Source organism: Euprymna scolopes, chromosome 7 (genome assembly GCF_053919585.1).
Source record: "Euprymna scolopes isolate OS-2025 chromosome 7, ASM5391958v1, whole genome shotgun sequence".
Lineage (NCBI taxonomy): Eukaryota > Metazoa > Mollusca > Cephalopoda > Sepiida > Sepiolidae > Euprymna > Euprymna scolopes.
Genome location: NC_136488.1, coordinates 1,426,672 through 1,451,408, shown reverse-complemented (window position 1 = coordinate 1,451,408; position 24,737 = coordinate 1,426,672). Strand labels below are relative to the sequence as shown.

Below are 24,737 nucleotides of genomic sequence, written 5' to 3'. Positions count from 1 at the left end.
CAGAGATCGCCGAACATTCAATTATTATCGCATTAATTGAAAATGAAAAAAAAAAAAAATTTCCTGATGTAAGATTATTAAGAATTGGTTTAAATAATTTTCTTCAAATCAGAAAATAAATCAACTTTATTTCTTTTCCTTTTTTTTTTTTTTTTAATTTCCATTTTATTTACTTATTTATTTATTTGGGAGAATGGATTTTTTTTTTTTTTTTTTTTGCATTCGTGTGCTAGTGTCGGCTGCCTTTTTACATTTTTTTGCCGCGACTTTCAAAACGTAAACTGTTTTGGCCATTTCCGGTTTGTTCTGTAAATTGAAGAAAAAACAATCGAGTAGATATGCCCACCCCCGTCCTTTTTTTTTTTAAACGGGTGGTTTTATAAAGTTTTCTTTACCCCCCCCCCAAAAAAAAAACATGAATGTGACACAAGGTCGGAATCCCCCCTCCGAAAGGGGGCATTTTGGATGAGTGAAAGTTTTTCTGTGATCGGATGATATCGGACGTGTCAGTATTTTCCGGTAGGGGCGGCTCAAGGGACCGGTAATAAACCAATCCCTCCATCTAAAAGAGGGTGTAATGCCTGGGAGGATTGACTCCTGGAACGAACAGAAACGTGATCTAAAAACGAATCAAGTAAGTTTAAGTTCGGAGTTAGAGGGCGGTCAGTTCTTCAAGGCGAGTGTATTTGGAGAGAGAGAGAGAGAGAGAGAGAGAGGGGGGGCGTGAAGGTGAGGGAGATCTATCAAATAATACAAACAGTGCGAAGAAAACAAGTAGTCTTACTAAGTGAGTCGCGGTTGGGCTTCTTTTTCGTCTCTCTATCAGCACGCCACCGCGCACTAGCTCAGATGGGGGAGGTGGCATCGTAAAAAAAGAAAGGGAAAAAGACCGGTTTGTGTCGCTTTTACACGGGGTTTGCAGAAAGAATTCCTGTCGTCTGATTTATATATACATATATATTATCCAAAGAAGCAGGTTTTGTTGTTTACGAATCCGGCGAAGAAGAGACGAGTAAATAGGGATTCGTATGATAGATGTAGTAAAACTACGGTTAAACCAAAAGAGAAAAAAAAATATGGGGAAATATGTTTATTCAATTATATTTCACCTTTTCCAATCCTTTAATTTATGGAGCTCGATGTAATTACAGAGCAAATACAAATAAATGACAAAAAATCTATATTCCAAATTTCAAAATGTTGACCATCTTACCGTTTATTTCTTAAAGTACGTTGACAGGCACAATTCTTGACAGTACATATATACTATTGAAATAAATTAAAAAATCAATTTTGTAAATATCAATAACAAAGTTCATTTATAGCTATAAATTTATAGAAAATAAAACTGAACTTTTTTCTTTTCTTTTTTTCGAGATGAGCATAAAAAACAAGTGTCTCTTTCGAGTTAAGTGATCTATTAAAAAAGTTTATTCACGAAAATTCACCGCCGTGTAAATAATATTTTCATTTGGAGAGAGAGAAAGAAAGAAAGAGAACTCAAGTTTTAGTGCGGTTTTCGCCGGCGCTGACAAAACCACGCGGACTTTTCGTCTGGTGGGCAACAAGGCTTCACCTTCCCAGCTTTTCACTTTTCTTTTCTACACAAATCTCGCATTTTACACGACACATGCGTTGGTCGAGACGGCGTGTTTTGGAAGGCACATTCCTGCTTTCTCGTCGTAATCTGTAGACGACAAACTTTTTTGTACGTCGAGTTTAGACGCAGGTGCCCGTCCACTCATTTCCCCACGCATGTTAAAAATATATGTTGAATGTCAACGTCGTCGAAATAATAATCTTTTGCATAATCCAAGGAAAACTTTAAACGAAACTTTTATTGGCTCTTTTTAAACGGATTTACCATTTGTTTAGCATTTTGTGGAAAAAAAAAAAAAAAAAAAAAAAAAAAAAAAACACCAAATTGAGTGAATAATCCGCTTGTTGAAAAGAGAATTGACAACTTTTTTTAAAAAGTAAAATTTCCTATTTCCCTACATTCCACGGAGGATTATTTTTTATATCTTGTAAGTTATTTTATTTTTATTTTATTGTTTGTCATAATTTGAAGTGTTGAAGATGTGAATGTTTTTTATTGCCTGTGAAAATCATTTCTTAGTTTCTTTGCCGACAAACTGTACAGTAAAAAGTCGCCTGTGAAATCGTGCTTCATTGCAAAATTTTATTTCTGTCCTTTCGGGGTTGACAATTCATCCCTTACTACAGTTCATAATAACTCTGAATAACGTGAACTAACATTTACTAAGTTGTGAGTGGCTGGATAAGAACGATCTACCTCCTGTAGATTAACTAAAACAATCCAAATAATTTTCTCTTTTTTAGTATATTTGTTTAATTGTAAACTTGTTTGGAATTTAAAAATTAGCGAAACAAGTAAATTGGTTCAACGTGACTTGTCAGACTTTTTCCTTTTCTTGATATATTTTACGTAACAAAAACAGACTGAAATGTTTATTTTTAAAAGATTAAAACTTTAATAAAACCAAAACTTTATCAAGTTGATTTTTTTTTTTTAAATGGTAAAACATAAAAATCTTAACTTCTAAAAGTTTTCGTTTTATTTGAATTTAACTCGCTTGATTTTTAAAATAAACATCTTTTTATAACTTAATTGTATTTCGAGCATTTAATATTGAACAAATTTTTTTTAACATCTGAGGCGGACCTGTACGAGAGTGCCCATCCCCTAAAAATGCGTGTTTTTCATGAGTTTTTTTTTTTCGACATTTATCATAGATTACAGACTTCACTATCATATTAGCAGAATAAATAAATAAATAAATAAAATAATGATTTAAGAAGAGGGTTCACTTCCTCGTTCTAATCACGTGACAGAAATAGACAGTAAGTCAGGTAGCAATAAAATCGAACGTTATAATGAAAAAGTGAACCCCCTTCTTAAAAGTTATTAATTTATTTTTTTCAAAATTTTTTCTGCTCCTGATACTCAAGTATGGTAATCGTCAGAAAAAAACTATAAGAAAAAAAAACAAAAAACGCCTAGTAGCCACTCTCGTAGGTTCGCCCATCTGAGTAAAATTATGTTCGTGGTGAATTTCACATGTCCATTTTAATTAATTTATATTGATAAAAACAGAAAGTAAAACAATTTTACAGTTTATTTCAATAAAATAGTTTCGTCAAAACAACTTCATTTTTTTTTTTTTATCTCAAAGCGATTTCTTTTAAAATATTTTATTATCGATTTTAATAAAAAAAAAAAAAAAAAAAAGTAGCACTCATATATTAGGATTCATTAAGCATTTATCTAAAGTAAAGGTCATTAAAACTTAATCGTTTTATTAATAAAATCCTCAGTCAAGATTTCGTATGCGTGGTTGTTCTCGCTTGTACATAACGTTGAGAACCCATTTGTTATTAATCGAACTTTTGTTATCAACCCATATCGGGATCGAAGTCGATTTTTTTTATCATATAACACCTGACTATATTATTACATTTGCTAAGCCCTCAACCATTACCCATGTTATCAACCCGACAATATGTCTCCAGCCGGGTAAATACACTCGCTTATAAGTAACTGAATCTTTCAGAACGCTGGTTTATTTTTGTTTACGGCATATCAAGCCTAATACCGAATTCGGCCAAGTAAAAGTTTTTATATCTTCAAATATTTAGTCATGGTGTTTGGTTTGTTTTTTTTGTAAAACATCATTTCGTTCTTGGCTTTGCAGAACATGATTGAGTTTGGTAAAGAGACAAACAAACATCAGTGCTTGCTCTTGCACTGCTTGATTTTAGGCCAGGAAGCAAATATCTTTAGACAGTTTAAACAATCTTATTTGGTTCTATCCGGGGTGAAGAGGGCGCTTCTTCGCTTCGCTTCAGTGTTGAATTGGTTTGTCACTCTTGTATTAGGTTTGCTGGGTATATTTGCCAGGAATGTATCTCTTACATTAATCAAGAATATGGACGGTACTGAACATGAGCGGTTTGGAACTATTCTGTACTTTCACCTAACAATTTGGTACTTAAGCAGAAAAGGTATCGGACTTTTTTTTTCTTTTTTTTTTTTTTGCCAATATGCTCCTGAGTACCAACTAAAGACTTACCTTTATAAAGTTGATTTTTAAAAGTATTCGGGTCTGTTTTGAACGAATATCACATTTAAAATTGTCGCCGACAAGTAGTTTTTATGATATTAAGACCTTTATTATCTATTTTATTCCGTATTGGTTTCACTGGTGGCCATGTTGGCTTTCGCGCATACGCTTCAAATGTTTTCAAGTTAAGTTTTACGATATATTTTATTTATTAAATTGTTAGGTGAAAATACAGAATAGTTACAAAACACCATCCCCTCCCCATGTTAAGAATGGGTTTCTAAATAATGTTATTATTTCAGCACGGTACCTTATCTACACAAGTCCCAATAATTTTATAGACAAAAGATACCATGAAAATTTAATTAAACTTCAAAATCCTATCTAAAAAATAGCACAGGCCATATTCTGCGTAAGCATCGTATATAACATAAGTTAGATCATAGTCTGGCTCAAGGACAAGAGTATGGAAGCGCGTATTATCGGTTAACTGTATTTGCTAGCCGTTTTATGTTTTGCTATAACATTCCAGAGATTTCTTGTAAGAAACAAACATTTCTTTTCAATATGAAATTAGGTAAAAAAACAAACTCAAAAGCAAAAACAATACTGTTATTTTTTCACTCTGCATTCTTTTCACTTTCCAAGTCTCGCATTTCAATAGTATTTTTAATGGTGGCTTAACGTTGCAATACGCGTTCTTTGCGTTTCGACGCGTTTAATTCCAAAGTCGCCGTTTTTCTTTTTTTTTTCTTTTTTTTTTTATCGGACAAGAAATTTATGTGCCAATGAACACTTGACTATGTAAGGCCAACTATATTTGATAAGCCGTGTTAACTGTTTTGTTCGCAATGTTTGTTCCCCATTGTTTATTATTAAGAATAGAAGAGGCGAGAGAGGATGTGGGGGGGGAGGCTGCACTGCACCTCATGTAAACAACAACAAAGGAAATTGCAGACGAAAAACTGCAGGATCGACTTCATTGATGCAGTGGATGCACACATGAAGCATCTGCACGCCGTCTTTCACGTTATTCTGCTTAACAATAACAATCTCTTGTAAGGAATGGTCACCCAGGCGATTTCAGTTCCTGTAGAGTCAGTTTTCGATTATTAAAGGAAAATTCCGGGTCAGTACCGGAAATTGCCAAAGCAGTTTACAATTTGAAAACTACTCTTCTCTTTTTCCCTTCGCTGCGAAGCCTTTCTCGGTCTGATGAGGTGGGTCTCTCTGAATCGAGATTCCACTGAAACATGTGTGAGTGTGCACAACCAATAATGTTTGTAGATTTCAAATCGTAAACTGTTTCAGTCATTTCAATTACTGATTCTAGATTCTCTGTCAAACTAATTCCATAGGAACTAATTCTTTGAATGTCCATTCCTTACAAGTTTTCAATCGAATAATTAATAATAATAATAATAATAATAATACCAAATAAGTGAGGAGGGTCACGAAGGATGGAAAGACCGATGAGAGAAAGCACTAGGCAGACCTCCGCTGGATGAGTGCAAAGAGAAGTGGGACCTGGGTGGGGGGCACCCAAATTCCAGTGAAGACCACTACCAGTGGTCACCGCTAACGAGAAATCAATGGTAAGTGACTGTTACAATAACGCAAATTCATCGGCAGTAGTTATCGAAAGAGATGGAGACTGGAAATCTGGAGAGACTTGTCACTCAGGTTCCAGAGAATGTCACAAGTTGTTCTCAAATAGAAATCTTTGATAATGGCCTGTGTGATTACTCCTAGTGAGTAAATAATAATTAAATTATTCTCATTTTGTTCGATATTATCCTACAAATTATCAATCCTCATCTTAAAAGTTCATAAACATTAATACTCCTCAAAGCCTATTGCTATAATGATAATAATAATAATAATAATAATAATAATAATAATAATAATGATAGTACTAGTAGTAATAGTAGTATTAGTAATAATAATTAATAGTAATTAATAAAGACCAATAATAAATTGAACTAAACTTATATTTCATCATTTTCTATTCAAAGTAAATAATTTTAAAACCGAACACGTGCTTTCTTTTCTGTGAAAGATATCGATTGCATGTGGAATTTCTGCAGAACTGTAAACACGTCAACACCCACAGTAAATCGTTTCAGCATTAATAGATAATGATGAAATATTTGTAAAAGATAAAAATTTAATCAAATTCCGACGACAAACGAACCTTAACGAATGAGCAAATCTTTTTACAACAAATTTAGTTTTTCTCAAATTGAAACTTTATTTACACAAATTTGATACAAATCTTGTAAAATGTTTTCGAGTTCTCCAAATATCAGCAAGTAATTGTTTATCTAATATAAAAAAAAGTAAAACATTGTTTAAAGGGTAGTATAGTTAACAAGAAAAAAGGTTGAGACAAATATAAAAAAAAATTAATGTTACCTAACAATATAAACTTTTATTTTTTACCGACCTGTATAGTTCTAAACTTTTGAAACTTTTCTTATTTCAACGTGTGATTCGTTACTTTCGTTGAACTAATTCCATTAATGAAACGTTTAATTTCAGTCGGGCACCACTAACCCTAATTCCGGAGATGATTTCTAATCGGATTAGTGTAAGCGTTTTTTGTTTCTAAATCTTTTTTTAATTAACGACCACATTAAAAAAAAAAATCGACCGCCATCTTCGAAATCCGTTAAGTGTACAACGAAACAAATTTTGAAGTAACAAAACTTCCAAATACTTTCAAAAGTTTAAATCTATGCAGGTCGGTAGAAAATTAAACTTGCATCGTATAAGTTATTTTTTATTTTTATTTTTTTTTGCTTTTTTTTTTCGTTAACTATACAACACTTTTGCCCATTACTGTTAAATCCGTGTCGATAGAAAAATGAATACATTAAAAATCTATATATAAAGTTTTAGTTTCTGTTTGCTTCTTCACGAACTCTTAGAGTTTTGGAAAAACACTCTCATAAGGACATATTCTGAAACCAAATTACTATATGTGTGTGTGTGTATATATATATATATATATATATATATATATATATATATATATATATATATAATGTGTGTGTGTGTGTAATCCAATGTATGGTGGTCAAAAAAATACAGAATATCTAACGAAGCAGGTTAGGACAATTTGTCTGTCTGCTGAAACAATTGTACTACTCTGTATTCACTAAAGGTAAAAAATAAAGACTAATATATATATATATATATATATATATATATATATATATATATATATATTAAAGTAAAAGGAATCTATCATTATCGTGGAGTTGGCGTTTGACGTTCATAAAAACGAAATTTTGTTTATAGCTGGAAAATCGTAGAAATAAAAATGAAATGTTAAATGAATTCAGGGTTGGAAGCATAAGTGCACTACTGAGAAACGACGGTCATGCGTTAATGGGCCTCGATTATAAATTTAACAATTCATTTGAATTAATGATTCTCATTAAATTAGTATTGAAAGCCCCATTAAAAAATTTAAATATTCTAAAATGTAAAAAAAAATAAATAGGTACTAGTGCAGAGAGTGATCCAGACGTAAATAATAATGTTATTATTTAAAAAGCCATTCTTACCATGGGGAGGGGAGGGTGTTTTGTACCTATTCTATACTTCAACCTTACAATTGAATAAAAAAATATATAAAACTTTAGGGTTTGTATTACTGTACACATAGATTCGAAAAAGTTGTCAAAAAACAAATATATAACAAATAAATGTTATCAAAGGCAAGATAAGTTACTTTTCTACCAAACTAGATATATTTTTCGTGTTTTTATTCAATTTAACATGTTTATTCAGCTCGAAAAGCATACAGTGTTTACCGATGTATTGGAAAATTCAAAATGGCGGCCGACTCTCTCTTTAACACGGTAAGTTCGGGAAAAGGTGTTATAAATAATAAACTAGACAAAATACTATGAAAATATGTCAAGTTATGTCACGGTAACATATATTGAGCGAATTTCTAACAGTATTTTGTCTAGTTTATTATTTATTACACCTTTTTCCGAACTTACCGTGTTAAAGAGAGAGTCGGCCGCCATTTTGAATTTTCCAATACATCGGTAAACACTGTATGCTTTTCGAGCTGAATAAACATGTTAAATTGAATAAAAACACGAAAATTATATCCAGTTTGGTAGAAAAGTAATTTATCTTGCCTTTGATAACATTTATTTGTTATATATTTGTTTTTTGACAATTTTTTCGAATCTATGTGTACAGTAATACAAACCCAAACTTTAATTAAACTTGGAAATACGATTTAAAAAATAGCGTGGATCACTCTCTGCACTAGCACCAATAAATAAAATAAATTGGTAATGGTGCTATGGACTAAATTTAAGTTTTCTTGTCCAATCCTGGGCAATATCAAGTCTTCCTGCTAGTTGATTAAAAACGCCGATCTCTGAAAAAATTACCTGCTTTTAAAATGAATGCTGGTTGCTTGTTTTGTTATCCCCCCCCCCCGGGCAATCGTTTATGAACTTTTGTGTCATGACACTTCATTATTGGCCTCATTTTCAACAAAACCTTTGATATTTTTAAGCCGTTTTCATTCCAAAAAAATAACGAGCTTTTTCCGTACACGACTTAAACCAACATTTTTAGGTGACTTTATAATTAAAACATCTCTTTTGCATACTTTAAACGGGTTATATTTTAATGTTAGTAATCTTGCAATATAGCTAAGAACCGAAGAAAAACTGTCTTTCACTAAACTTATTAAACTTTAATTTTCTACCGGCCCGTATACTTTAAAGTGCAGAAATTGGTTTGTGTCTGAATTTGTTATCGTTAAGTTGGCTAATGGAAGCACAAAAACAACAAAAATAAAACAAACAAAAAATCAACTGGCATCGATTTTTTTAAGGGCGTCTTGTCTTTCAGTAATTTTAGACTGAAAAGATCTTAACAAAATTATCTGCCCAAAGTTCGAGGGTCTTAACTACTTTTTATTTGACTAAAGTATCACGACTTATCGGGGCGAAGGCCACTCGAGGATAATTGCTAATGAGATAGAATGAGTGTCAGTTGAGAGACGAAAAAACTGAAGAGAATTGGCAAACATTAATGGGATGAACTAAGTTCAAATTACGAGAGGAAATGCTTCATAACCGAAGTCTGCCTACATGAATTCATGACGTTTTTTTAATGAAAAATTTTGAACTTGTGCCCAATGTCGATAAACATATCCGGAGTGACACACACGCACACGCGCGCGCACACACACACACACTGTTGAATTGATATTATTTACATAAGCATAAAATTCCTTTCCTCGTGGCTTGTGAGAATGGCACAGCCGATAGAAGCAGTTCGAACTGTTGAAAAAAAAATATATATCGGTACTTGTTTGTCCAGCCATACTGTGATACTGTCAGTCTGTGGATGATTGAAATTTATGGAAGTGGCCGTGGTGTGGTGTTTGCAGACGCGAACAATGGGCTTTGCGAGTTGTGTTCAAGTTGTGTATACTGCATCACAGTAATAATAATACAATAATTCAAGTTATGTACATCAAAATAATAATACAACAATTCATCACCGTGATAATACCCTTGGAACAAATATGAATCCACATATCCTCCATTTCTGAATGAAATGGTAAATCCAACTCCCAAACCTTCGATTGTGAAACTTGAAGGACCCCCACACTTTCTCTGCTGCTTCCGGCATTGGTTTTAGTCGTCCTGGAAGTCTCCTTGTCACTGGACTCTAACGATGTTGATTCAGGAAACTTACAATCATGAGATGCGCAACTCTTGTTTTACTATAGTCTGCCTCGTAGAAGGTATCTATTGTCTGTCAAGACTAAAGGGCAAAAGGCATATAGAAAGATTTACCTGACGGATGAGAATACGCTGGGCAAATTTACTATTAACATCGAAATTTTGTCATCCCGTCGTTTATGCATCTGTGCATAACAATGAATTGTTACAAACGTAATTGAACCACGTGTCTTTATTTCTCTATTTCATACACACACACACACACACTTATGTGTGTGTGTATGAAATAGTCATCCACAAGTGCGTGTCTCGTCTCTACGAACCCTCGACCCCAATGGTTGGCGTCTAGATCTCTACTACTAAGCTTATAGTGTGTGGGGGTGGGGAATTGTATTGTCTAAATACGAAACCGGTTTAATAAGAATTAAAATTGGTGACAAATTAAAGTGGAGAATACACGGATTGGAAAACAAAACAAAACTGACATCCACAATGGCAGCATTTCTTTTAATAATTTATCTTCCTTCCACGGGTGGGGGTGGGGGTTTAGAGAAGAAGGCCAGGAAAATGAAATTTGAAATGCTAAAGCGCTCTAGTGGAAAAGCACTTTGGCCAAACAAATTGTCTTGGCAGTTCCGTCGGAATTCCCCGATAGGGGCGCTTTCGGCGATTAACAATAAAGTAACCCATACTCTAAAGGCGAAAAGGTAAAACATGGGACCTCCTAGAACGGCACAGAAGCATACCTTAGGCAGACATAGAAAAAGGCCACATCAACCATACAATGCCCAACTCTGCTGATTTTGGTATGAAATGGTCTCTTCTTCTATAGTAGGTCATCTAAGTAAATAAATGCGAAAGTTGTGTTCAAAATGAAGACATCCAATTTTAGTTAATTCCTCTTTTATTTTGTTTATTCATATACGATATCAGTTGCGAAATGAACTAATTTGCATATTGGTTTTGAAAAAATGCATTTTATTAATTTGATTGTTTGTATTCTAATATAAAAAATAGTTCTGTTTCGCAATGTTGCTTTATTTTCTAGATAAATATTTAACGTCTGTGTTGAAATGTTCTTTTCTTTAAGACTTTCAACAATTTATGATCCATTTCTAAATTGCAAGTGAAAAATCGATTTTTCTTTCTTTTCGTTTCTTTATGGTCACATTTCAAACAAATTTGTATTGAACTTTGCAAAATGTAAAAATTTATTTCGACGAATAGAAAAGATTTACAACAAAATTATGAATGAATTGTTTATTATTTTAAATGTTTTCAGTATTTCAAGTAGTGGACTTCGCGAAAATGATAGTAAACCAACAAAAAAAAGATATAAACATTTATATATTTTTTGTATTGATTTTTAACACACACACACACACACATGTATGCATAAGAAATTAAATTTAAACTCTGTAAATTAGAATATGCAAATATTTATTATTCGACAAGGAATACAAGTTGAAAACTTAAACATTTTCCTTATTTCATAGAGTTTCAAGGAATGGCTCTTATCCTCAGAGGAAAGTAGTTAGCAACCTAATATTCGTAGGCAAGCTCTAATTTTGTTGGTTAGCACATAATTTGAAACCGGTGCTTCTGCATTTATTGACTCAGGATTTCCAAGAAGTTACTTGGGTGTGCCCTGTAGATGTCAGGAATATCTGGAAACGACCGGGCGAGCCTTATTACAAAAAAGAAAAAGAAAAAACCCCACAAATTATTAGAATTCCCACTTCCCATGTTAAGAATGGCGACGGCCACTGAAATTCATCAAGTAATATATTAGAAAAATGTCTTGATATAAAAAAAAAACCTACTTGTCCACCGTTTCCGGTTCTTCCCTTCATCTGCCGGGCACTACCGAGTGACTTCGTGGAAATCGCGTGTTGATAAGTACCTAGAAAACTGCAAATTATGAGAAGTTATTAATTTTACGCAGTTTAGAACAAATTAAATAGGAATCAGTTTCCATATGCAAAAATAAAGCTCAATATTTAGAATATTAAATAGCTTAGAATAAACACACACTCTTAAGTATTTTTAAATAATTGATTAGGAGTCGGAAGATATAAAATCGAACTCCGACTCCTTATTTTAAAGTTTTCGAATATTCAGTAATAGTCGAAATAGGATTAAAAGAAAATCCGGTTCCTAATATTCTTACGATTCCGATTCCTTCCAAAATCTTCAATTTCCTTTATGTATAAATATAGTGAACGTTATTTTCTTGTCCCCCCCCTACTTTCTTCCCGTTAATTGTTGTAACCAAAGTTTATATTCAATTCTCATTTAAGTTTTTTGTTGTTGTTGTTGTTGACGTTCTTTTTCAATTGGTAATGCTTTCTTTTGCGGCGTATGCGAGGAATGTTTCGTTTCCGTCACCCTTCTGGTTCCCTCCCCCCACTTGCTGGATGCTCTACGGACACCTGCCCCCCCCTCACGCACTGTATTTATTTTTCTGGTGGGTAAAAGGACATTTGACTGCCTTCCTTGCGTGTTTTTTTTTAACAACTCAGCTGAAAGAAGGAATGCTTACTCATAAGGTGGTTTACATTCAAAACTCGTGCTGTTGTCGCTCATTTAGCCACGGCAGTCACGGCACACACGCTGTCATCATAGTTATTAATTCTCGTGTTGAGTTCGAATCACAGCTTATTTGCTCCTTGTAGTGAATGAGTATCTAAGACTAGGTGTCTCCAAAGTTTTCAAACGAGGGAGGGGGGTAATATTGATTTCTGTCTTTTTAGTCAGGCGGACCAAAGAAAAAAAAAATCAGAAATCGACATGTTTTATACTGTTTTGGGCATTTAGCTTTGCTTTTTAATGAAACTGTTTTTCCAAAAGCGCATTCTTTTAATCTTTTGCTGAACAAAAAGAAAAACTACCACACAATTTTCACACATTTCCGTTAAAAAAATTCCTAAATATTTTTACGTTTCCGCGAACCGGATTAAAGATTTTGGCGGGCCAGATCTTTTTTAAATTGCTTCGGCCATTTCCGTAGCTGAGTTAGTATTCTCCGTCTAAAACGGGGGGGGGGGAAAGGCGGAAAACTGGAATTGTAAAAGCCAGCGCCGTAGATGAAGAACACTGGCCTGCAAAAATCCCAGTGCAGCACTGCAGCCCTGTGTATCTCAGACGATTAGTAATGAAATGAACTAACCTCTTCTCAAAGGGTGAGAAGGCAAAGCCTGGGAGAGTGACCTTCTAGAAATGCACAGGACACAAGACCATACACCTCGGAGAATACGCCATCTCCACATTAGCCTTAAAAACTCGACTGAAACTAGATACACATTACAATTACGGCATACTTTATCATTTCGTTTATTTATTGTGTGTGCGCACGCGCGTGCGGGCCGATAAACTTTCCACCATGATTAGAAGCTAATACTATCTAAGGGGTTGTTTTAAATGTACAGTGAAAACACGATTTGTTCTTTGATATGACGAGAGCGCGTGTTAAAATCAATACTTTCCTTTGCTTTCGGGATACATCTGAACCAGAAAACTTAAAAAAAAAAAAAAAAAAATTGTTAAAAATATTTACTTTTATCGCGCTTTTTGTACATATTCGACTTATTATTTATTTATTATTTTTGTTTGTTTAATGGGATAGGGGGCCCCTATCCCATTAAACAAACAATCATAGGGGCCTGTGATTTACCTACATGTTTGCATCTTGGACAACGACCTAGTTTATATAAATGGATTTGTGCCGGCGCTGAATTTACGCAGATCGATATTTGTCTAGTCTAAAATATCGAAAGAGTGCGTGTGTGTGTGCGTGCGTGTGTGTGTATGTGTGTGTGCGCGTGCGCGCGCGTTGTGTTGTCCGAATCTATCAGTGAATTAGTTGTCTTGTTGGCTGAGATCCAAGTTTCTACACCATACCCCTGATTTTCTTCATAAACAGGGTGGGGAAGTAATTGACCCCAAACACTTTCGTGACTCCCCACGCGGGGACGAAGTAATTTCTCTCCTTTTCCCAAACGGACGCGTCTGACCCTTTTCTAAAAATAACTGACCATGTGTCAATTTTGGATCCCATCCGTGGGGAAGTAATTAAAACTCTTGGATCACGCAATCCTGGGAATGGAGTGGCGCTCTTCCCTACGCCTCGATGTAGCAATGAAAGGGGAGCATTTGGGGTTCCCTCTACTATAGTTGGCCACTTAACCTAGTTTAACAATAACAAATGAGAATTAGCTAGTCAGAATCCAAATTTAATTAATCAATTTGAATGTTTTCCAGACCCAAAATAATTTATCATGATTTTAGATTAGAGAGATTCTGATTATAACATAAATAAAATGACAAAATAATTCTCGACTTTATTTGACACAGGTTAGGGTTGGGATAGTTCTGTTGACACGCCGACCTAAAACTACAAAAAGAAAGAAACTGTTTACGTAACGCTTCAGCTAGGTATACAGTGATGCAATGCATGACTGTTGTCCTGACACTTCTGTTCGGCATACAGTTAGTTTTAATGCAACCGGTACAAAAGGGCAGTATCAAAGCTACTTTAAAATATTTAGAAATCCTTGGCATTCCCAGCGAGCGTCAATTCACGACACTATTTTTTGTCTGTACGGCAGACTTTGCTTAATTATTAAAGGCCTAATAATGATGCATTTCGGGTAGCGTGTTAGTAAAGAGAAAGTATGTAATCAGGGCTGCCAAAAACGGGGGAAGAGGTACCGTGCTGACAGACAATTATTGGCATTAAAAAATCTCTGCTTGAACAGTATAACGTTGACTTCTAACAGCTGGTATTCTAAGAAGTCTGCGAGACAATCTTAAAACAAAAAAAAACAGGTTCAAGTAGAACTGTCATTAGCGTTTGTTTACGCTTTCAACTGGGGCATTTTTTCGTAGGAATTTTTAGGTGAGGGAGAGGGGGGATGTTTACGTTAACTTAATAACAAAAATATTTTTTGGAATTTTGTTATTTAAGCTTGATTGTACTTTAAATATTTCATGTTTTTTTACATTTTAATTAGAATTAAATTTAAAACCAAATTTAATAATGTTTGAAGAATTTGTCTTTTTAAAAATCTTAATTGAATTTTGTTGTGAGCAATTTTGGATAAAAAACAAAACTTTTACAAATCTAAACACAAGTAAAACAGCAAGTTTTAATAACACGTTGCAAGTATATTTGAATATCTATATTTAGTTGCTGGTAGTCTCAATAGATTACCACATAAAATATCCCAGGTAGGAATCTTTAAAAAGAACTGTTATAAAAGGTTCAAGGACAAGTTTTACACTGAGTTTATTTATAAACTAGATCGTTCCTCTTTAAAAGGCAAATACATTTATATATTTTTATTTTTTATCTTTTGAAATAAGTATTTTGTGTATTTATTTGCGGACTGTTATTCTTATCTTCATAGTTGTTGTTGTTTCACCACGTTTCGGCCCATTCATCTTCAGGCCTTCTTCAGGTGATTAACTGCGACGGGATAGAAATACTGTGTCTTGTAACTATATTCCCAGTAATTACTGCCTTCCATAGTTGTTGCCTCACCACGTTTTGGCCAGCTAAACATCTGGCCTTTGGGTGGGATTGAGATTGCTATCTTCAGACAATTCAGCATTCTTATCTGGTCGCGGTTAATAATCTGAAGAAGGCCAGAGGATGAGTTGGGTCAAACGTGGTGAAACAACAACTATGAAGATTAAGACAGCAGTCCGCAAATAAATAAATACGCAAATACATTTTTTTAAAACTTTAGTGCATGTTAAACTACGTAAATGTCCCAAAACACTTGAAATATATGTGTTGCCAGGGTAAACGAATAGAAAGAGATACGCATAATATATAAGTAAAATTGTTTTATTTTGTTGTTTGGGTCCCTGGATGGCTGCTACCAAGAAATGGCATACAAATATAGTTATCTGCTCTGAGTCTCATCTGAGTGAGACCTGAAGTTTGGTTTGGTTGTTTTTGTTTTATGGCATATCAACCCTTTTCAGGTTATTTAATGCCGAATCCAAAGATTTTGAAGAAAATTTTTTTAATAGAATATATTTGTTGTTTTCAAGTCGGTTTCTATTTAACCCATAGTTGGGACTCTAACAGGTACTACCACTCCGGGTCAGAGTGGACCTGGGAGCAGTGGCAATTAAAGGGTGGCTCCACACTCCCCAAAGCCCGCAAGCTGGGGCCTCGCCACTGGATATAGTTTAAGGTCATATCATTGACCGAGACCGGAAGAAAGGGAGTCTTAAAACTACTGCGAATGTGAAAAATATCTGAGACGAATGATGTTGGAGTCGTGAAAACTATGGAAGAGGGCCGGCCGCTTAAAACATATCTGATGCTTCCGAGGTTCGAGCATAAAAAAAAGACAGATATCTGATTCTATATTCTTCATTTAGGCTGGAATTATACTTTTTTAATTTTCGGAAATAGAAAATTCTATGGTTGGATAGTAACGAATCAGAAGAGATGACTTGGATATGGTCCGCTGGTTTCTCTCTGATTATTCACAAACATGTTTAATCGATAGTAAATAGAAATATTTTGAAGATTCTTCCAACAAAGATGTAAGACTTGCACGATTGCTTCAAATTTCTTTTGAATCAAGAAAACTATGATCGCCTAAAAAAAAAGTCTAAAGTAAAGAATTATCTCCCTTATTCTCAATTTGTTCAATAATCGATCCAATGTTTCGGTTGAAAATCAATGTCACGACGGGTAACGTGTTATTCTGAACATTGTTGTCGTTTTACTGTAAACAATCCTCGTGTACGGCAATTTATAATTGATACCAATCGTGGGTATGCATTCGAAGCATAAATGTGAAAAGTAGGCAGACAGACAAGTTTGTATTATAAATAAATAAATAAATAAAATAGATAAATAAATAGATAAATAAAATAGATGAATGTATCGATAGATTGAAAAAAAAGGAGCATCTATTTATATAAAGATAGGTGTATCCGTGTATATATTAGTATGTACAGAAATTTTTCTTATTGAACTAATCAATCGATAACTATGAACAGTGTTGTGTATTAGGGGGTCCTACGTCTGTTTTAGTAAGCTAGTGTGCATTTCGACAAGGGCACACCTGTAACATGACCGTTACACTTCACTTAAAAGTAATTCATAAAAATAAAACTGGAACGAAAAATCCGGGTCGGATTTTTCCCCTTTTAACAAAAGCATTTAATATTGCGTTACTTTTTAACAAAAGCATTTAATATTGCGTTACTTTTTAACAAAAGCATTTAATATTGCGTTATTTTTAACAAAAGCATTTAATATTGCGTTACTTTTTAACGAAAGCATTTAATATTGCGTTACTTTTTAACGAAAGCATTTAATATTGCGTTACTTTTTAACGAAAGCATTTAATATTGCGTTACTTTTTAACAAAAGTATTTAATATTGCGTTACTTTTTAACAAAAGCATTTAATATTGCGTTACTTTTTAACAAAAGCATTTAATATTGCGTTACTTTTTAACAAAAGCATTTAATATTGCGTTACTTTTTAACGAAAGCATTTAATATTGCGTTACTTTTTAACGAAAGCATTTAATATTGCGTTACTTTTTAACGAAAGCATTTAATATTGCGTTACTTTTTGACAAAAGGATTTAATATTGCGTTACTTTTTGACAAAAGGATTTAATATTGCGTTACTTTTTGACAAAAGTATTTAATATTGCGTTACTTTTTAACAAAAGTATTTAATATTGCGTTACTTTTTAACAAAAGTATTTAATATTGCGTTACTTTTTAACAAAAGTATTTAATATTGCGTTACTTTTTAATGAAAGCATTTAATATTGCGTTACTTTTTAATGAAAGCATTTAATATTGCGTTACTTTTTGACAAAAGGATTTAATATTGCGTTACTTTTTGACAAAAGGATTTATCCCTAGATGTAAAAGATCTTTCTACTCCAGTAGTTTCTTCCCCAGAACCGCTAGACTCTGGAATTCCATTTCAAGTTCCTGCTTCCCCAACTGTACTGACATGCAGAAGTTCAAGTGCAACGTGAACCGACATCTTGCTGCCCAAATCCCAACATAGTGCCCCAGTAGTTGCTGCCCTTGATAGTAGCCCCCTACACCAAACTGGCAATGCGCCTTGTTTTGGGTGAAAATGTAATAAAAAAAAAATATTACGTTACTTTTTGACAAAAGCATTTAATATTGCGTTACTTTTTTGGCGTCGCTTCAAAAAGTCCCTCGCTGCCACATGTTCCTTTTACCTGGATGGCGGTTCACCTTCCTTCCGACCGCACACCAGCCATTTCTTCCCTTCGCATTACACGTCCATTCTCTTCGACAGCGACTTTGTTTCTCTGCCCGAGCATGTGTTGCATTTTTTCTCCCTTTTCTCCTCTTCCTCTTCTCATACACACTTCCTTATTTGCATATGTCTTTTTTTCTTACGTCTACTTGTTGATATTTTTCTTGCGCTCATACGTGTTCTATTAAACACTGAGTGCATAATTCAGATCTGTAAAATACAATTTAAAAGTCATGTTGTCTTTTTTGTGTGTGGTGGGGGTGTCCGTATGCAAATAGAAACGTAATTGGTTATCAAAAAAAAAAAAATAAATAAAAATTTAAAAAAATAGGCACAGCACACCCAACTAAGGCAGTAGTTTTACGATATCAATAACAATTCAATTATCATAGTTTAAAGGATTTGGAACGGGATAAGTATTTTATAAATTTAAAGAAATTAACATATATATATATATATATATATATATATATATATATATATATATATATAAAGCATTGCATAATATATACCTCAGACGTACCTCTCCATCGTACAGTATATCGAGCCTCTATGGCTGACTGGAATAGTTTCCATACATTTATAGCAGATCTACCTTTGCATTCCATTTTTTAAAAAAATGTGTCCTCTATAGTATCAGACCTGACGGAATGGTTAATTGTAGGTATAGACCACTTCACGCCCTTCAAAAAATTCCAGCAAAAACATAACAGCCAGCCGTGGTTCTCTCTAGAATGTGCTGCTGCCATTGCGCACTGAAATCACTTTTTTCCGTTGCTTCCAACGTAATAGATCTACTGAGACTAAAACCGCTTTCCAGGACTGTCAGCAATCATTATAAAAAGTATAATAAAGAACGGGCGAGAGTTGCATGCTTAGTCCGTTGAGACCAAAGTAGCTGAACAGTGGCTTGGTTCCCACCAATGTTGGCAAATTACAAACAGGTTTCTGAATAGAAGTATGTGCTCTATTCCAGCCATCATCAACGGACCTGGGGTAATCTCGTCAGCATCAAATAAAACCAAACTGTTTGCCAAGAACTTTGCAGCTAATTCTACCCTAAGCTGCTAACCCTCTCGTATTTCCTACTGTATCTGAAAACATGCTATGCGGCATACGGATATCTGTGCATGATGTTGCCAAGCTAATCAAAAACCTTGATTCGAATAAAGCAACTGTCCCTGACAGCATTCCAATTATAGTGCTGAAAATCTTCAACCAGAACTTGTCCCATACTTACAAAGCTGTTTAAACGCTGTCTTAAGAATTGCTTCTCAGCACCTTGGAAAATCTCATCAGTATGCTCCGTATTATAGAATTCAGGTGATCGGTCATCTCCCTCTCAGTACAGGCCAATGTCTACTGTGTGTCATGAGTAAGTTGCTTGAATCACTGTTAAATAGAGTAGTCAACCACCTCAGCGAAAATAACCTTCTTAATGACATGCAATATGATTTCCGGTCTGCTAGATCTACATGCTGTAGATCTAGCAGAACGGAAACCATATTGCATGTCATTAAGAAGGTTATTGTACTAACAGTTATATCTCATAGGGTTAGAAAATCCCTCAACGGTGGCTGCCTTTCTAGTGCAATTGCTCTTGACATATCAAAGGTCTTTGATGGAGTATGGCATAAAGGTCTACTCTACAAGATTTCCAGTTACGGTATAGCTGGAAATTTCGTCTCAATCATTGAATCATGTCTCTCTGATAGGTTCATAAGAGTAGTGATTGATGGGCGGAAATCAGAAACTCACAGTATTAATGCTGGAGGTCCTCAGGGGTCCATCCTCGGCCCAACTCTCCTTCTGATTTACCAAATCACATTCTAAGATCATTCGTAGACGTTTATGCTGATGAAACTACCCTCTATGGCGACACTTCAAAGGCTGCAAATTACCAAGGTCTCGCCGATTCTCTCTCCTCTGATCTTGAGCACGTGGTACAATGGGAAAAGAGGTGGTTGTTTTATTTTATTGCATCTTAAACCAAGCTTCTATCTTTACATTCTGATCCCTGTCTGACATCAATGAAAATGAATAGCTTTTGTCTTGGGGAGGCTGCATATTTTGACAAGCTTCTGAGTCTGATCTTTACTTCTGTTCTGAAATGGAACACATACATCAGATAGGGTGCAAAGGTTTCAGGAAAAACGGTGGGATCGTTCTACCGCTCCAGTAGATATCTCACTGCTGATGCAATTCTCTACCTGTATAAGAGCCAAGTACGTCGAAAGATGGAGTACTGTTGCCACATTTGGACAGGAGCTGCTAGAAGCAGCTTATCTTGCCTTGGCAGAGTTCAAAATAGACTTCGTAGCCTCGTGGTCTGTAGGTTCCACCCCCACACGTAATCTTTTGCATTACTGTAAAGGGTTTATAAAACGACTTGAAAAGTTACGTTTTTTTTGTTTTTGTTTTTTTGCATGAAGTGGTCTGCAGGTTCAAACCTCGCACGTAAATTTCTTAATGTTTTTTTTTTCGTTAACTGGAAAGAAGTTTATTTATAAGATTGGAAAATTACATGCGTGTGTATATTTTTAAAATATCTATGTTTGCAATATAAAACTTGAATATTACGGTACTTTAATTAAACTTTATAATTGATTATAGAAAAAAACAAACTCGTAAACTAAAAGATGATTTCTTTGTCGAAATAAAAAAGAAAATATGTTTGAATTTCACTCAAGTCCCTTAAAATAATAAAACTTCAAATAAAACTTTTTTAACTAAGTTTGCTTTTAACTAAATGTTTGGTATAAAATTATTTTCTTTAATCAAAGTTCACAGACGATAATACCTCAAGCAATTACAGTACAAACACATGGTTTTATATATATATATATATATATATATATATATATATATATATATATATATAAGTTTTAACAACTCTCTCCACCCGGGCTGAACTGTTGTTTTGATGCCCCCTCCCACTATCTCTCCACATATGGGCAACATCGGGTACCCCACTTGTTAACTATAAAGGCAGATGAAGTTAGGTAAGCATGAAAATGGATATGCCCAGTTTCTGCATGAACACCGCTCAAAAAGTAGATATAAACGAGTATATATTAAAAGTTATATTTGCAAAAACTATAAATACAAAGGTTAATATGGATGTAAATTGTCAAAATTCTAAACGAATACTAAATTAATGTTCGCCGGCTTTAAGCTGTCGTAATATAATTTTCCAACTTTTACACGAACGTCATTGAAAATAGCAGCTTTGTTCATAATAAGTTCGTATACTAAATAATTGGAATGAATAAAAATTGTGTAGCCATTGAAATAATGAGAAAAAATGTATGACAATTGAAATAATAAAAAAATCGTTTTTATTTTCAGATAATATGTCATAATATTGCGTGGGTTAACGGGCTTGATAAAAAATAAATCTGGATGAATTAAGAAGAATGCAATTCTTTTTATTCCAGTCCCAAACAGTAGGACTGCAGCCCATTTGAGCAGAATTAATTCATAGGTGTTTGCGTGGGAACGGAATTAGTCTTCGAGTAGAAAAATTCACCGATTATCAGCAAAGTCGACATTCAGGTCAAAATCTGGTATACTCTACCCACGCCGTTTCTTAACTGTATCATTTTGCGTCTTAACAAAGGTGGGTTGATGACGTCACAGTTTAGCGGTATTGTCGAAAAATCATCCTTTTTGTATGTGCACACATTTTGGGCGTCATTATTATAGTTCAGTGTTGTCTCGAAAAACTTATCCGAAGTATCTATATACCTATAAATGTTTTTCTTGTTCTGACATTGATATTGAAAGCCGACTTTTATTATTTAAAAAAATATTAAAACGAACTTAATATACTCAGTCATGGATATGCGAGCGACTACATGAAGTTTAACTAATTTGCATATTTCTTTGAAAAACTCATGTTTTATGGTTTCTTATTAGATTATTTGTTTCATTTCATGCTGAATTCTATTTATGTATAGTTTCTACATTATGAATAATTACGTAGAATTTAGGATGGAAACTGTCTATCACACGAAAATATATAAATATATGACTTTGTCGGTGTATGTGCAAAAAATCTCTACCAAACTCCTCTCTGAATATTTGATTTACAAAGTTGAAATTCAATATATAGGGTATTTGGAGCTGTAGCACACTTTTGATTTGGCTTTTCATCGGCAAAAATTGCTGCGAATGGGTCAAAATTGAAAACAAACAGTTGACCTCGGTAAGATAAGTCGAATAAAACAGTACTTGTATTGCTACTTTTGCGCATGCAAAATATCAACATTCATAGCTCAAATTGGCTTAATTTTTAACCTTTCGTATTCTGCTGTCGGCAACTGATATGGTAATGATATTGGACAAATAATGACTAAGGCTTGAGCACTAAACGTTTTTGTTTCGATTCTAGCCGATGGTACCTAAGACATATTTTTTCTAGAACTTTTGAAATCGTTACTATATATTCGATAAGAATCAATGGAGAATTGGCTTTATAATAATAAAAAAGTTGCATGAATTAAAATATGATATTTATGCGTATAATTACAACGCCGGGCGGCTTGCTAGTGTGTGTAGGTATTTAATTATCATAGTAAAAAAAAATAATTATGACAGCCCCTTTAAGAAATTCGTTTCTTATCGTTGAGCACTTTCAGTGAATTAAAGTTGGTCAATTTAGCTATTATGCAAAGATCATCGTATAACTATTAGATCACTGTCTGACTGACGTAAATGAACATTTAAAATTAAAATTGATTGAGATTGTCGGACTGACTTCCTCATCTTGGTTGTTATTGTCACAACGTTTCGGCCGTTTTGCCCTCCGGCCTTCGTCAGGTGTTTTGTATCGAACTGGGGAACAGTTTGTAGGGAGTCTCGAACCCAACCCTTTATTATTATTACAGGGATACCTTGTTCGGACTCCAGCTAGGCTCTGGGACATAGTTGCTGATTCTCTGTTTTGAATGTTACTTTTTTCACTGCCTTCGTTCAGGATTGAACTCAGCACCTTTTGGTAACTGTAAACTTTGATACAACGTCTAGGACCACTCGGCCATATGTCACTAGGACTAGGACGTAATAATAATAAAGGGTTGGGTTCGAGACTCCTAACAAACGGTTCCCCAGTTCGATACAAAACACCTGACGAAGGCCGGAGAGCAAAACGGCCGAAACGTTGTGACAATAACAACCAAGATGAGGAAGTCAGTCCGACAATCTCAATCAATGAAAACACCTCACCTCAAAAATACAGACAATTACTAAAATTAAAATGTTTAAATTCAACGTTATTTCACGCGGTTAATAGTAGCCGAATTGATACGGTCTTCGCTAATCGAGCCAGAGATGTCTCGTGTTGCGGGGTTCGAATCGTTCGACTGGTGTTAATCGTGACATCCTGCACTGAAGATTCCCGAAAGGATGAAACACTAGTGTCTGTAGGTATTTAATTATTATAGTAAAAAATAATTAATTAATATATATATATATATATATATATATATATATATAATGAAAAGTTTTCGGGGGTACAGAATTTAAGAATGGCTAAATACAGACCAATCAACATAATGATTAAAAAAAAAATGAAAATAAAGATTAGCTAACCAGGTTTAGTTCCTCGCCCAACTGAGCTAAATCGAGGAAAATACGATTTTAAAAAAAAGTTATGAATATGACGGGGGGGGGGCGAAAAATAAACGAGGGGAAAAAATTACATAGACTAAATTAAGTCCTAAAATATTTTCTTTTTGCTTGCAAAGAGGTCTCAAAGTATATATATAATAATAAAAATTATTTCAATGTCAAAAATTAGCCAACGCTAAATGTTATAAGGATAGATTCCGGTCAAGAAAACATCAATTTCACCTGTTTGTTAGCGACATCGCCCATGAAATGTGGGAATTAAAAGACAAAATAAAGCGTGAATTATGAGACTGCGGAAAGTAAAGCTAAGGTCCATTTTCTACTCTTCTAATATTTACTAACAAGTCGTCCAGCGTTACCGGTTTTAAAATATATTTAATTTCTGCAGATTTCGTATTTATTATTATACAACTATCGATTATTATATTGTATCTAATATATAGTGGCGAGTTCAAGTTTTTTTTTTTTTTTAATATTACTTAGGTGGCATCTGCTTGAATCGAAACAAAAACATCGCTCTCCAGCCTTATTCATTACCCTCCTGAGGTACGTCTATACGTGCATAAAAAGTTAAAAAATAAAGTTGTTTAACATATATATATATATATATATATATATATATATATATATATATATATACACGCCTGTCAAGTTTCAACTCTGTAGATCAAAAATTGACAAACGTTTGATAGACCACGTCTCAGACAGAAAAGGTCACTGTCATCAGTCAGTAAAAAAAAAAATCCTTCCAGAATGAGACAATTTTTACTTTTGTTTCAATCCAGTGTGTCAAATTTTGGGGAGCTGGATTTTCCATACATAAAAAACTGTCCTTGTGTCTCATCTGCCACTGACACATGTAGCAACAGCAGCATCTTCGCGTATGCAAATGACGAAGTCATTAGGCGAGCATGACATCACAGAAATAATGGATGTATATATGACACTGAAATCGGAGGAAGAAGGAAAGTAAAAGGGGAGAAAAGCACGTGTCGGCGACACGAC

At 34.1% G+C, this 24,737-nt stretch overlaps 1 protein-coding gene across 3 annotated transcripts in view; it reads left to right on the top strand.

Moving 5' to 3' along the window:
• The first annotated feature begins 703 nt into the window (after positions 1-703).
• Positions 704-24,737, top strand: part of LOC145279588 (uncharacterized) — a 495,739-nt gene continuing 471,705 nt past the window's right edge. For all 3 annotated transcript variants that reach the window (XM_080130751.1, XM_080130752.1, XM_080130754.1), the window contains exon 1: positions 704-2,027. The gene's annotated coding sequence lies outside the window, so the exon portion shown is untranslated. The remainder of the gene's footprint in view (positions 2,028-24,737) is intronic.